The 12277-nt window shown below is 40.5% G+C and overlaps 1 protein-coding gene across 6 annotated transcripts in view; it reads right to left on the bottom strand.

Moving 5' to 3' along the window:
• ADD3 (adducin 3) overlaps window positions 1-12277 on the bottom strand; it is a 103691-nt gene that overhangs the window by 29791 nt on the left and 61623 nt on the right. Inside the window, exon 1 of one of the 6 annotated variants that reach the window (XM_027789257.2) lies at window positions 4361-4608. The exons of the other annotated variants lie outside the window; for them this stretch is intronic. The gene's annotated coding sequence lies outside the window, so the exon portion shown is untranslated. Of the gene's footprint in view, window positions 1-4360; window positions 4609-12277 lie in introns of those variants that run through there. 6 annotated transcript variants of the gene reach the window in all.

Below are 12277 nucleotides of genomic sequence, written 5' to 3'. Positions count from 1 at the left end.
AGTAATGAATTCTCTAATCACGCATAACCATTTCTATTCAAGTTCAAATAAAACCCCAACAGCATACAATTAAGAAATATGACATCAGAAATGACCTACAATATTTTGTGACAAGCTTTCTTGTACCATTTCTCATTGCACGCATCATCCCCCCCCCAAGGTTTTTATAGCCCTCCTTCCTGACATGTTAAAGCAAACACACCCCAGAAGATGGGGCCTCTGTTTAACATCTGTTCAGACCTCATCTCCCAACTTGAACGATGACATTCCTCAATTATAGCATTTCCAAAGCATCTTATAACCCCAGCTTAAAGACAAGACACCAAGCCGCTCAAAGATTGCCAAGGGATCTCTGCAGAGAGCTGGCTGGTGTCTGCACTTTCAGGAGACACTCAGAGAAACCAAGGGGACTACAGAAAAGGTTGTATGTTGGGCTGCATCCATGGCAAACAGCTGAGTTTTAGCTTTTCTCCTCTTGTGTGCAGTTGTATGCAAAGATTCTCACTGAAGCTCATTATACTAGGAGGGAAAAAAAAACAAACCACCACCCTAAAAACCTCTTTCATGTCTTGGTCCAAAGCTACGCTTAAAATCTCATTAAAAAACCTGATAAGCATTTGTAAACACACACAGAACTGGATCAAAAGCAAAAAAGCAGGCACCTGAATTTTCATGTAAAGAATCAGGCTCAGAAGCACACTCAAACACCATTCCTCAAGTGGGTACTGAAGAAGGATGTTTTCTCAGGTTTGAGGAACAAAGCGAAGCAAGATTTTTAGGAAGAGATAGTGTTATGCAAATATGTTTTAACATGCAAATATCTACATTCAATAATATATTTAATAGAAAAATATTTGCATGCAAATGTATTTGGCATGTAAATAATTCACATCTTCAGAGGAAAAAAAGCCAAACATGAAGGAACGAGAACTGTCGAGCATTATTAAAACAGCCTGGTTTGACATTATGGTATCAGTGGTATGTGCTCTGTGGCACAGTTCACCCATCCCTCATTTGGGTCAGCGCAGCTACTGTTTGGGGCATTCTGTGAACAGTGATGAGGAGCATCTGAACTCCTCCAACTATATCCTCACGTATTTGCCGGATGAAACATCTGGAAGCCCTGTTAAAACCAGCTGCAGCAGCCCAAGCAGCCAAAACCCTCATCCTGCCTGTGACAAGTCCTTCTGGTCCTTGTGCTGCACCTCTACTGCGCAGCCACACCACGAACAAGGCTAGCAGGAGGATGCAAATTGGTTTTCTGCCAATTTCCCACGCTGACACCCAAACAGCTTTGCTGGCACACTGTGAGGGAGGGCACAAGGATGAAATCCTGGGGCACTGCATCCCTGCCACCAAATATGAAACCCCAGGCAGAAAACAAGACAGACACCACTTACGGAGCTGGGAAAGCATTAGCAGGTAAGGTACAAGAAAACCATGTCTATGATTTTCTTGTATGTTACAGATTATGAGAAGATTTGGGACTGAGATGAAATACAGCTAACACCCTTCTAAAAGACAATCACTACAGGTTGTAATTCTTTTTGTCCTTTACACTTTTTTTTTTTTTTTTTTTTTGAGGGATGAAACACCATCCAGGAGGGAACATTACCCAGGAGCACATACAGAGCTTCCAGGAGGTACCTGGTGAGCTGGACAAACACACCACATTCTGGCATGTTTAATTTGCATCCTGGAGATAAGCTCCATGAACTCTGATGGTATGGAGGCTGTGGAAGTGTACCAGTGAGTTTTGCATTTGCTGCTTGGGTGCAGTAGGCATTCATTCAGCATTAGCAAATGACTGACCACCGGGGGAAGCCTACTACGTGTGAACAATTTGGGGATGCTGAGGGGAAGACAAGGGGCTTGGTTCAAGGAAGTGAGGGTTTGGGAAAAATCTAGTAGGAGTATAACAGGAGCTTTAGTTTATCTAAAGAATGAACTATTGTCTTTTCCAGCTGGGAGCACTGAAGCAGAAGAATAAACTTCTTGGGGCAGTGTTTGGAGATATGATCACAGCTCAGCTTTCCTCTGGTCAGGTTAGAAGAGATACCCTTATAAATGTAACCATGTATTATGTCCGTTCCCCCCACCCCAAAAAATGCAGGGTTTAAGAAACAAAAGAAAAAAGCATCATGAGAAGACACAAGACCATGAGCTCACTCTTTCACTCTCCAAATGCCACAAGGTATGAAGAGCCTGAGACCACATCTCTAAACCTACACCGTTCTCCATCTGTATCATGGTAAATACTTCCATCTGAGTCAGAACAGACACTTCCAGCACCTGCTGGTAACTGAAAGCAGTCTAGAAATGCAGATGGCAAGAACCTTGCTTGAATTGGCAACCAGCTGTGACTCCTCTCTTCAGTTGCTTCTTCCCAGGAGTTGCCTTATCCAACTGTTTTTCCTAAAATGCTCCTGAATCCTGTTAACCCCAAGTGGCACACTGCACTGCTGATCCACTTGGTTGGTTCAACTGACTACATGCATGTCTGAACTTCAAAAACCTTTTATTGTTATTATTATAGGTTTACAGGACACAATTAGTTCAAGTCTGTTACTTTAGAATTAATTCTTACAGTGACAGAAAAACCCATTCATCTGTAAAGAGAAACAAATGTGGCTGGCAATACCCAAAATCCACAAAAGAGATTTTTCTAATTGCTTTGGACTTCATTTTTTCCTTTTTCCTTTCAGAGTGGTTTGTTACCTCTAGCCATTAAGATTACAACGTTGAAGTCCTTATACTATAAAAATCCTCTCCGTTACTGAACATAATATGGGTATTGGGTCTAGTTGTTCCTATTAGGTCTGGTTCAATGCCTGCTCTGTTGGGCCCAGGCTGACTCTCATATAACCCCTACTGTTTGGCTGGAAAATTTTCAAACAAATCAGCCATTCTTTTATAATTTATCTGCATCTTGCACTGTTTTTTGGTGTGGTGGTGTTTGTTTTTTTTTGTTTTGTGTGGTTTGTCGTCCCCCCCCCCCCCCCCCCCCCCCGAGAACATTTGTTAAAAATGTGCTCAGCTTTTGGGGATCTAAAAATCTGTACCTCCTTCTCAGCACAGGACTGGTAATGACATAGATGTAAGCGTTTACAGAAAATCCAGATCTCAAAATCTACGAATTGTGATAAAGGACTCTCTCCCTCCCTCCCCTTTTTTTGGTGAGATTCTTTTGCCTAGAAGAAAAATCAGCTTTGCTGCAAGGCAACTTTTGGCTTCCACCCCTTCCAATGATGTTCATGAATTATACAAAGTGAGCTACCATCTTCCTGAGTGGTACTAGCTAATGCTTCTTAGGCACGCTATACTGCATAAGTGATTTCAGAGACTGAAATACAGGTGGAAGTGAGAGACTGTAAGCCCCTATAGCAACTAGACACTATATCTAGACTGGTCAGAAAGGATAAATATACACAGAGAAATCAAATCTAAACTAGGATCTGATTTTGTCCTGATAAGAGCCATCACTCTTGCTCAGCTGAGACACATGTTTTGGCTCACATTTTGGCCTAGCATGCATATGCTGTTAGACCAAAAAGAGATTCAAAGTATGCAGAAGAGCAGTTATCCCACCTATGGTTCAACTACTCCAATGTGGGGCAAAAGAAACTAAGAAGAGCAAGTCAGCACATAGAAGCTTTTCTTGTACAGAATCGCTATCTCTGCTGAAAATACTTTTAGGGACCTGTGAAACAAAGAGACTTTGTTACAGGGTAATTGCTTCCCCCTGTCTAGTTATGCCCTCCTGGTTCATGACGAACTGAACTCAAACTGCTACATAAGAAAACGGGTTGTGTCCTTCCATGCTTTGGTATCTTACAGAGCTGATGGGCTTGGCCTCCCTATTCTGTTCTGTACTTTATACCCTTAAGTGGGCTACAGCGGTTAAGTGGAACATTCCGCCTCTGTCAGGAGTCTGTGCATCTCTCTACTTAAAAATAAGCTTTATTTAACAAAAGCTTCCAATTTATTCCAGGAACTTGGAACTGTTAATTTTAGGCTGCAACTTTAAGTCCTGAGCATCCCCATTTGACATTTTGTAAAGTCTAAGTACCACGCTGTGCTGCTTTTGTTGGAATAACTGTTTTCAATGTCAAATCACAAAAGCAGCTCAAAAATAATAATGAGGTCAGAGAAACAAGGAGTACTGAAGGAAAAAAAAAGCACAAGAGACCAAATGCAAGAAAAATTTATCTTGCCAAAGAACACACTAGAAGGCACTGACTTGATATATCTTTTGTAACGTACAGACTGTATATAAAATAAATATCACCGTAAGAGAAAGACAGAGCAACAGAAAAGGGGTCAAATCATTAGATCACCTATCAACAAAGCATTAACCTACCTCTTATGCTGATTTTTTTTATGGCTGGTTTCAGACATCCCCTTTTTCTCTATGCAGTACAATCCATCTGTTTGAGAGTTTCCAGCACTGCAAATCAGCAGTGTGTGCGCCGCATCATTAACCAGTATGCCTGATTGCAGGTCTGAGCGCTCGAGCTAGACTATACCACATCTGAGCATTTCTTTTTTAAGGAACACATTGTGTTATTCTGCTTTTGCTATTTCTCGCCTGGTTGTTTTTAAGGAACAGTCTGCTCTTTCTTCCCCCCTCCAGTATCTTGTCTGCCAGGAGACTTGTTGGAAGCAAACTGGGTGTCTCTTGATCTCTGTTCCAGCCTCCCTATGAAACAGGCAGGTTCCTGTCTGAATCAAAGACTTGGCTTTAGCCAACATGTCAGCTACATAAGTTAGCTGGCAGAAAGAAACACGCTTAAGGAATATGAGGAAATGGTTAAGAGGGACAGAAAAATACGTAGCAGAATATAGACTGAGACACGGTCACCATTGCTATCTTCTGGCATTAGAAAGTCAACTGTTCTCCCTCTCTCCTATACACTTTAGAGATGCCATGCAACTGAGCAATTGCATCTGTTCTAGGGAAAAAAATATATTTGGGTAAACACCTCAAAATTAAATTAATTTTTAAATTCTCCTGATCAGGACATCAAATACTATAAATATCTGACAACATGTTGACAGATTTTTATTTTTTTTAAAAACATTACAACAGGTTTGGGTTTCATTTATCTGTCTCACACACTGATAAGATGAGCAAGATGCATGTTCAGACATTAGCATTTTCTAAATGCAATTTGTGGAACTGAAAATACTTCTGCTACACTAGATAGGTAGCATTTCTTCAATGTTACATTGACCGATTTTACAAATACACAGTGATTCTGTACACTAGCACTCATGTTAGCCTGTTAAACCAGGACCTTACATTGACACAAGGCAGTATTTGCATTAAAAAATAAAGTAGTTGCACCTTCTCCCAGCCTTCCCAGCTTTCTCCTGGTATTACCTCTTCAGATTCACACCAGCAGATGTTTGTAAGGTGAGATGGTGGAATGGGTAGGATAAACTACTCTTTGGCTGGTTTTAAGTTCTTTTTTGGTTTTGGTTTATTTTGTTTGGGGTTTTTTTTGTTTTGTTGTGGTTTTGTTTTTAACTTTGGTTTTTTTTTTTTAAATGAATTTATTTTCAGCTGTGTCAGTTCCCCCAGCCAGTTAACTGCGTATCAACACAAATGTTTGTTCTGAAACAAAGACAATGATGATACGGGGGTGTCTAATACAGCTTCTTCCAGTAGCAGTGCGCCCATAAACAATTTGTCATATTACAGCCCAAACTGGTTACAAATCAAATATTCTAATCCAGCATGGCATATTTAATTTAAGTCCTTCTGCTTTTAAATAGAGTAAGCTAATAAAATAATCATCATATCCTTTCAGACACCACATGAAAGAGACTATGTGGCAGTAGAGTATTTTCTCCTAAGAAATAAGAACTTGAGTATATCTGAATCTTAGTTTTGTGTTTCTGTGTTAAATCTAAAGAATTATTTTTGCGCAATTATAGTCAACATAAATATTCAAGCTGCGCAACTCACACTTTACTCAGTGTAAAATGGAACTGAGCCAGCTACTCTTTACTATCAGAAAGCGAGGTAACATAGGAGGTTGCAGATAGCCACCCAGAATAGGAGGGCTATACCTTTAACTGAAGATGTAACATTTTTTTCCTCTGTTAAGGCAGGCTCCTTATAATGCGCCCAGCCTGTAGCAGGTGTAGTCTGCACCTCCACATTTGCAGGCCAGCCTGCCAACATTTTGCAGCACAAGCAGTGGGGGGAAAAAACGATGGTTTGATGCATCCAATATGCTCTACCACATGGCCATAAGTGCTATTTGCATGTGTTAAGTCTCATAAATGAGCTTGTATGCTTAACCCTCTAGACCCAAACCTACCTTAATCATTCACATTTTGGTATTCCTCACTGCAGCGTGACAGTTTTTAAATGATTGAGAGAACCCTTGATGAGCAAGTTATCCAGTTACCCTTTTCTGAGTGACAGTGTGATAAAAGACAAAACCAGACGCAAAAGGACAACCTCTAGAGTTCAGAGACAAGGCCCATCTTGCCCAGTATTGAACCCCCTGTGCTGAGGAGAGGCTGTACATAACTGGGCTCTTTCCATTGCTGTCCTTTGAGCAGTCAGCTGCATAGGGGCTTCCTTGCTTCACTCCATAAAATGATATTTTCTTGTTTTACAAGCAAATTGTTACAGTTGTGCAGAGAATAAGAACATTTTGAGATTATGCTGTTACTTACACAAAACATTCAGGTCAGAACAAACCCAGTCAACACAAACTGGTTACAGAGAAGTAACAGAGGAGGAATTCAGAGTTTGATGGTGAAATGATGCACCCAAGTACTCCTCCAGCACACCAGGAAGGGGTTGGCTGCACCACGAGAAAGCACTGAAATCTCAAAGTGGTGAAGGAAGATTCGTATCATGTGTATTATTCACTATGAATCCTCTTTTACTGCTGGACACAGTTTGCCACACCAATTATTTGTAACAGTATGACACAAGCAAATAAGAACTATTAATTTGCAACTTTAAAGAGACACAATAGACTGTGCCACTTAAACCTCGCTTTAAGAGAGGGAGGTCAGTCACCCACATATATCATGCAGGTTTCTTTTTTCCCTTTCCCTAACCTTGTTCCTTTAAAAAAAAATATCTCTCTTTTCCTCCTTTTATTTATTCATTATTTTTAATAACTACTTGGTTTACAGCTTCTTACCAGAACAGTTTTTACCAGAAACTCTGTATAAAACTGAGTTATATTTTGCTCATAGATAAGTTTTATTTACATATGGAAGCATATGCGTATATTTTGAAAGAACATGAAATTGCACTTTGGACTGCTGATAGTTGGCATGTCTGCTTGGGTACACAGGGTAACTGGTCCTATGAAACAGTGTGGAATCCATTGAAAGAGACTATTTCTAAGGCAATTTTAAAAAATCACCTCCTTAAATAGAGTGAAAACAGCTAATACACTAAATTATTTGTTAAAATGTAAATAGTTTCTGTACTCACTAGACTTGAAAAGCTGTCAGTCTTACCTCACACCTGCTTCTCCTCTGGGTTTTTTTTCATCTTCTATGTTATACTGAAGTTCACAAAAAAGCAGAGTAAAAATGGGTTCTATGATGAGAATGTAAGATTCTCTTGGTTTAAGGTGTTTTTCTATAGCAGCATTAAATTAAAATTTTATGCACAGGATATGAGATCACTTGAAAATACTAAGGTTAAATAACCTACTTCTGTTCAAAGGCAAGACTGCTGACCGGGAGGGATATCCTCGCTGTAGCAGAAAGCCAAGGAGACATCCAGAGAAAAGAAAACCTCTCCCTATGGCATACACAGAAAGCTCCTCTCACAGAAAGCACAGGTGTGGTGAATGACAACAATGGAAATGAAGTTACTTCTCCCCCTGTAACATTTTTCTGCTCATTCCCACTTTGCTCCATGGTAAAAATTACCTGCCACTCACAGAAGACTCCCTCCTACCTCTACTGCTCCAGAGGATTTGGTAAAGGACCAGAGCAACATTAATTACTACAGATTTTCAAGTTGCAAGCTTTCTGAAGCTGTATTCCCTTGAAGCATTTAGGACTTCTACAAAAAAGGCTCTGAAAGCAGAAGACCTCTGGCAGAGGAGGCAGCCAGCACAGCAATGGCAGCAGAACTGCCGCTTTGGTGCGGCATTTGCTCGTGACCACCCTCAGCCAGCTCACGGGCAGCAGGAGTGCTCGACCTGCAAGAATTCAATCAACTCTCTGGAACTGGTTTCTTTTGGCAAATCCAAATGAAAAGAAAAGCATTGGCTCTTTCCCAATGCCACCTGGAAGTTTAGACATTACAAAGAATAAACTATACATCCAAATTTAACCAGTTTTAAAACTATATTAAGAACATATGTACTGCAATCATCTCTAAACAGTAGTTCTAGCTGATGAAAGCACATGAACATGTGTGTAACTCCAGCATGCCACAAGCCATGGGGACACGGGAAGATCCAGGCGCTCCTGAGCAGCTCCCAGCAGCGCAGCCCATGTCAGAGAACAGGCCCACGGGCCAGCACAGCCCTGATGGGCTCTGCCAGACTGGCAGGGCATCTCAGCTCTTGCTGATCCTGTTTTGTTACCCCTTTTTTACAGATGACATTTACCCACCCATGTCAAACCCGTTTGGATGCCTAGAACAAAAGTAATAACTATTATCAAATATTTACATATTTCAAGGAATCCATCAGTGATCTCGGCACTCACCGGGAGTTATTGTCCTGTATTTATCCGTTCCCGACACTAACCGACACCCTGTAGAGTTAGTATCAATAAGGGATACAAGTAAACTATAGTTGCAGAGCAAAAACCAGATCATTTGCCTTTGACTTTACTTGACTCAACAAACCCCTCAAAATAATACCAGGGAGCTTTAACCCCAAATGCGTATTTCAGTTTTATTATAAAACCAGAAACGAAGACATAAGACATACGGATCAGTTTTCAATAGGAATAACTGCTTTTTGCTTTTGGTTTTAAGGATTCTGATCAAGCGCAAACGCTGCAGCACCAAAGGAGCTTCAACTTTTGGTTCTCACCCTGCTCACATTCATGTTACAAAGGGACAGAGTAGATTACTAGTCGGGGGGGAGAGGGGGAGGACAGTATTTTGAATTCATCTAGTTTCAGAGATATCTGGGAACTTGGTAATGGAAAAGTAAGGTAGTTATTTTCCAAAATATTGCAACTTTAAGACAATGAAAATATATTTTATTTTTTTTTTAGGTTTATCTCTGCTTATCTACAAAATCAGTTGTGGCTAAGTTACCTAAAAATATTTCACAAGGCAGTAGACAAGAGAGCGCTAAATTAATAGATTACATTCTGTTAGTACTTATCCATATTAAACTGTGCAAGTATGCAAACACAGAACCCTCACTCATAGACAAGCAAAGGCTGAAAAATTTCCCTAAATCCTTTGAAAAAGATGAAACCTAGGATCCTCCAAAATAACAACTGAGAACTTATCTGTAAAAAACTGCACATAACTGAAAAACCTGATTGCAGTCAAAACCTTTCACATTTTGCAGCACTTTTCCTCTCTCCCCCCTGCAATGCAAAGCCTCCAACTTCCTCTGATGACTTTCTTCTTGGGCTGCCTCTGAACTGCACCCATGCTGGGGGAAAATTTCACTCTTTACACAGATCTACAGAGTTATGGAGCAGAAGAACCAAGTTTGCTATGTAAATAATTTTAAAAAAAAGTCCACTAATTCACACCAACCTGGAAAGCACCATTTGGAGTAATGAGGGCTACTCCCAGCAATCTGCAAGAGCCGTCCTCAGTCACTGGTATAATGGGTGACACTAGATAGCAGGGAAAGCTCTTATTGATCCCAGGGCACATCAAAAGCCTTCTTGATTTATGGCAGTTTGATTATCTTGAGAAATGTCATGGCCAAAGCAGCTGCCTCCTGCATTTTTCTGGAGGGTCAGAGGCTGTGACGGTGGGCAACCCAGATGATCGACACAAGGCAACTGCTAGATTTTAGGAATGTTTTACATGAACAACCAAACTCGTGTATGGCAGCACGCAGCCAAACCTTTTTATAGCCCAAACTCCTGGAGTTCCCCCTCTTCACATCAGATCCTGACCTTTACCACCACTGACAGCTCTGTGTAGACCCCATTTAAGACCACTGCCATGCATTGACCATCCTGAATTGCAGCTCAATGCCCTCCGTAACTCATAAGTGGGGAACTGGAAACCCAGCCAACAGCTAATCTCAGTAGGGACATTTGTAACTGGAGATTTGAAGAAAAGATGAAATTGTGCCAGGCCTTCGATCATAAAGTCTTCAGGACAAACTATCTTTATTTATATGACGCACCACACCCTGCACGGTTCCCCCCAGTTCGTCTTGGGATCTCTGAATCACTCCACCATAAATTTTAAATAAGCAATAACACAAGTCACATTAATACACCAGTAGCAGCCTGATCATGTCAAAATAAATTGGCTAGCTTCTCAAAAAAGGAATTTTAACATTTTACTGAATTCTACATACATTCTCACATTAAACAGAAAACAACAGCATTTCAAAAAGTTGATTTATGGTGGTTATAGTAAAAAACTAAGAATGTTTTAGATAAAACCACAATTGCATATACTGATTTCACATATGAAGAACAGGCATAGTAGGAGCTTTATGGTTGTCTTAAGGTTTTTAACCGTAATTTAAAAATAGTAATTGTTGAGATCAATGAAAGCGTGAAACAAATTATGCCAGCCCAGCCCAGGCCTGACTGCAGCAGACACAGTGCCACTGATTGGCAGGGAGAAGCATGGAAAAAATACCTGGGCATCTCCAGAAAAAAGCTACACTTTTACTCTAGTAAATGCTCTAAAAAAGCAAGCTACAAATGGGGGTGTAGAGGGAAGGCTCTGTTAGTAAGACTTTAACAGCTTATATCAGCCATGGGATGGAAGAGGGGACAAAATCTGTAAATCACTAGTCCCAAATTATGCTGAGAGTGCCTTTTCTCACCTCATTGGGTCTCCATTACTGGAATTAGTTTTGTTTGAACATAGAGGAAAATCTTTCTCCTCCCTGGTCCATTTGCAAACATAAATGTTGACGTATATTAAAAAGTAACATGACAGAAGTTAACATAAGCAGAATTTGATTTGGGTTATGGTTGCATGCCTAATATGTACAAAATTTTCATCTTTAGAGGACTTAAGCACACTTTATGCTACAGTTTTTCATGTTTTCCTGGCTGGCTTGAGGTGATCCTGCCCGTCCCAACTCACGCGTTTCAGCTCCCCACCTTTCAAAACGCCATCCCCTAGCTGTGCTAGCACACCTCTCCACAAAGCTAGGCTCTGACCTGGATACACAAAGGGACCAGGGTTACACACAGTCTGGGGGAAAAGGGAAGGGGAAAGTATGGAGCAGAGAAGGGCCACATGGACATTCGGGGGCAGCCAGGCCCTCTTCGAAAGCTCAAAAAGCAGCTACTTAATTAGCTATGTTAAAAGCATGTTGATTTGATTATCGTTCCTAGTGAAATCCCTAGAATTTACAGTGGTGCAGCAACATTTTTCCTGTTTCTCCACATTGCTAATATTGGCTTCAGCTTACTTGAAAATAATTAAAAAAAAAACCCAACCAACTACCTAACTGGTAAATATACAGTTTCATATGCAGTCAAAGTTTTACCTATATAAATATGTATATCAATCTCAACAGACTTGGCCTGCATTTGACCTTTGCTCACCTCAGTCACCTTTTCCTCATGGTACTGGAAAGATAAATTAAATTTGGAGAGCTAAAGGTCTTCTACACCTTCAGGAATGGAAAATTACTCCACTGAATTTCAAGCAAGCCAGCAAGTCAGAGGGTCATTTTGGACTTAACCACAGCCCTGAACAGAGAAGCAGATGTGCCCAGAGCAGTAGCCAGCAAACCCCTGAACAAGTGGTGAAGATTTACTAACAAAAGCTTCGGTAGGACACACAGTGAGGGGTATGGTGAGTCAACAATAAGCACAGTAGAAAGACTAGTTTTTTAAAATTCAAAAGGAGAATATATAAATATTTCATAATTAGGTTATTATTATTTTCCAGTGCAAGCAAGCAATTATCTACTTTTATCCTGTATTTCTCCTTCTCCGTCATCACTCATAAGCACTGAAAGTCTGGATGAAATAGAAGACATACAACAAACTACTTCAGTATCACAGAGCATGGATACATCTTGGCATGCTACATGAAATCCTGGGGACTTGCAAACATCTGTGTTGTTTCTAAAATGCAAAATGAGCCTGACATTCA

This window comes from Falco peregrinus, chromosome 1 (genome assembly GCF_023634155.1).
Source record: "Falco peregrinus isolate bFalPer1 chromosome 1, bFalPer1.pri, whole genome shotgun sequence".
Lineage (NCBI taxonomy): Eukaryota > Metazoa > Chordata > Aves > Falconiformes > Falconidae > Falco > Falco peregrinus.
Note: the sequence above shows the minus strand (reverse complement) of the source record. Positions and strands in the feature narration are given on the sequence as shown.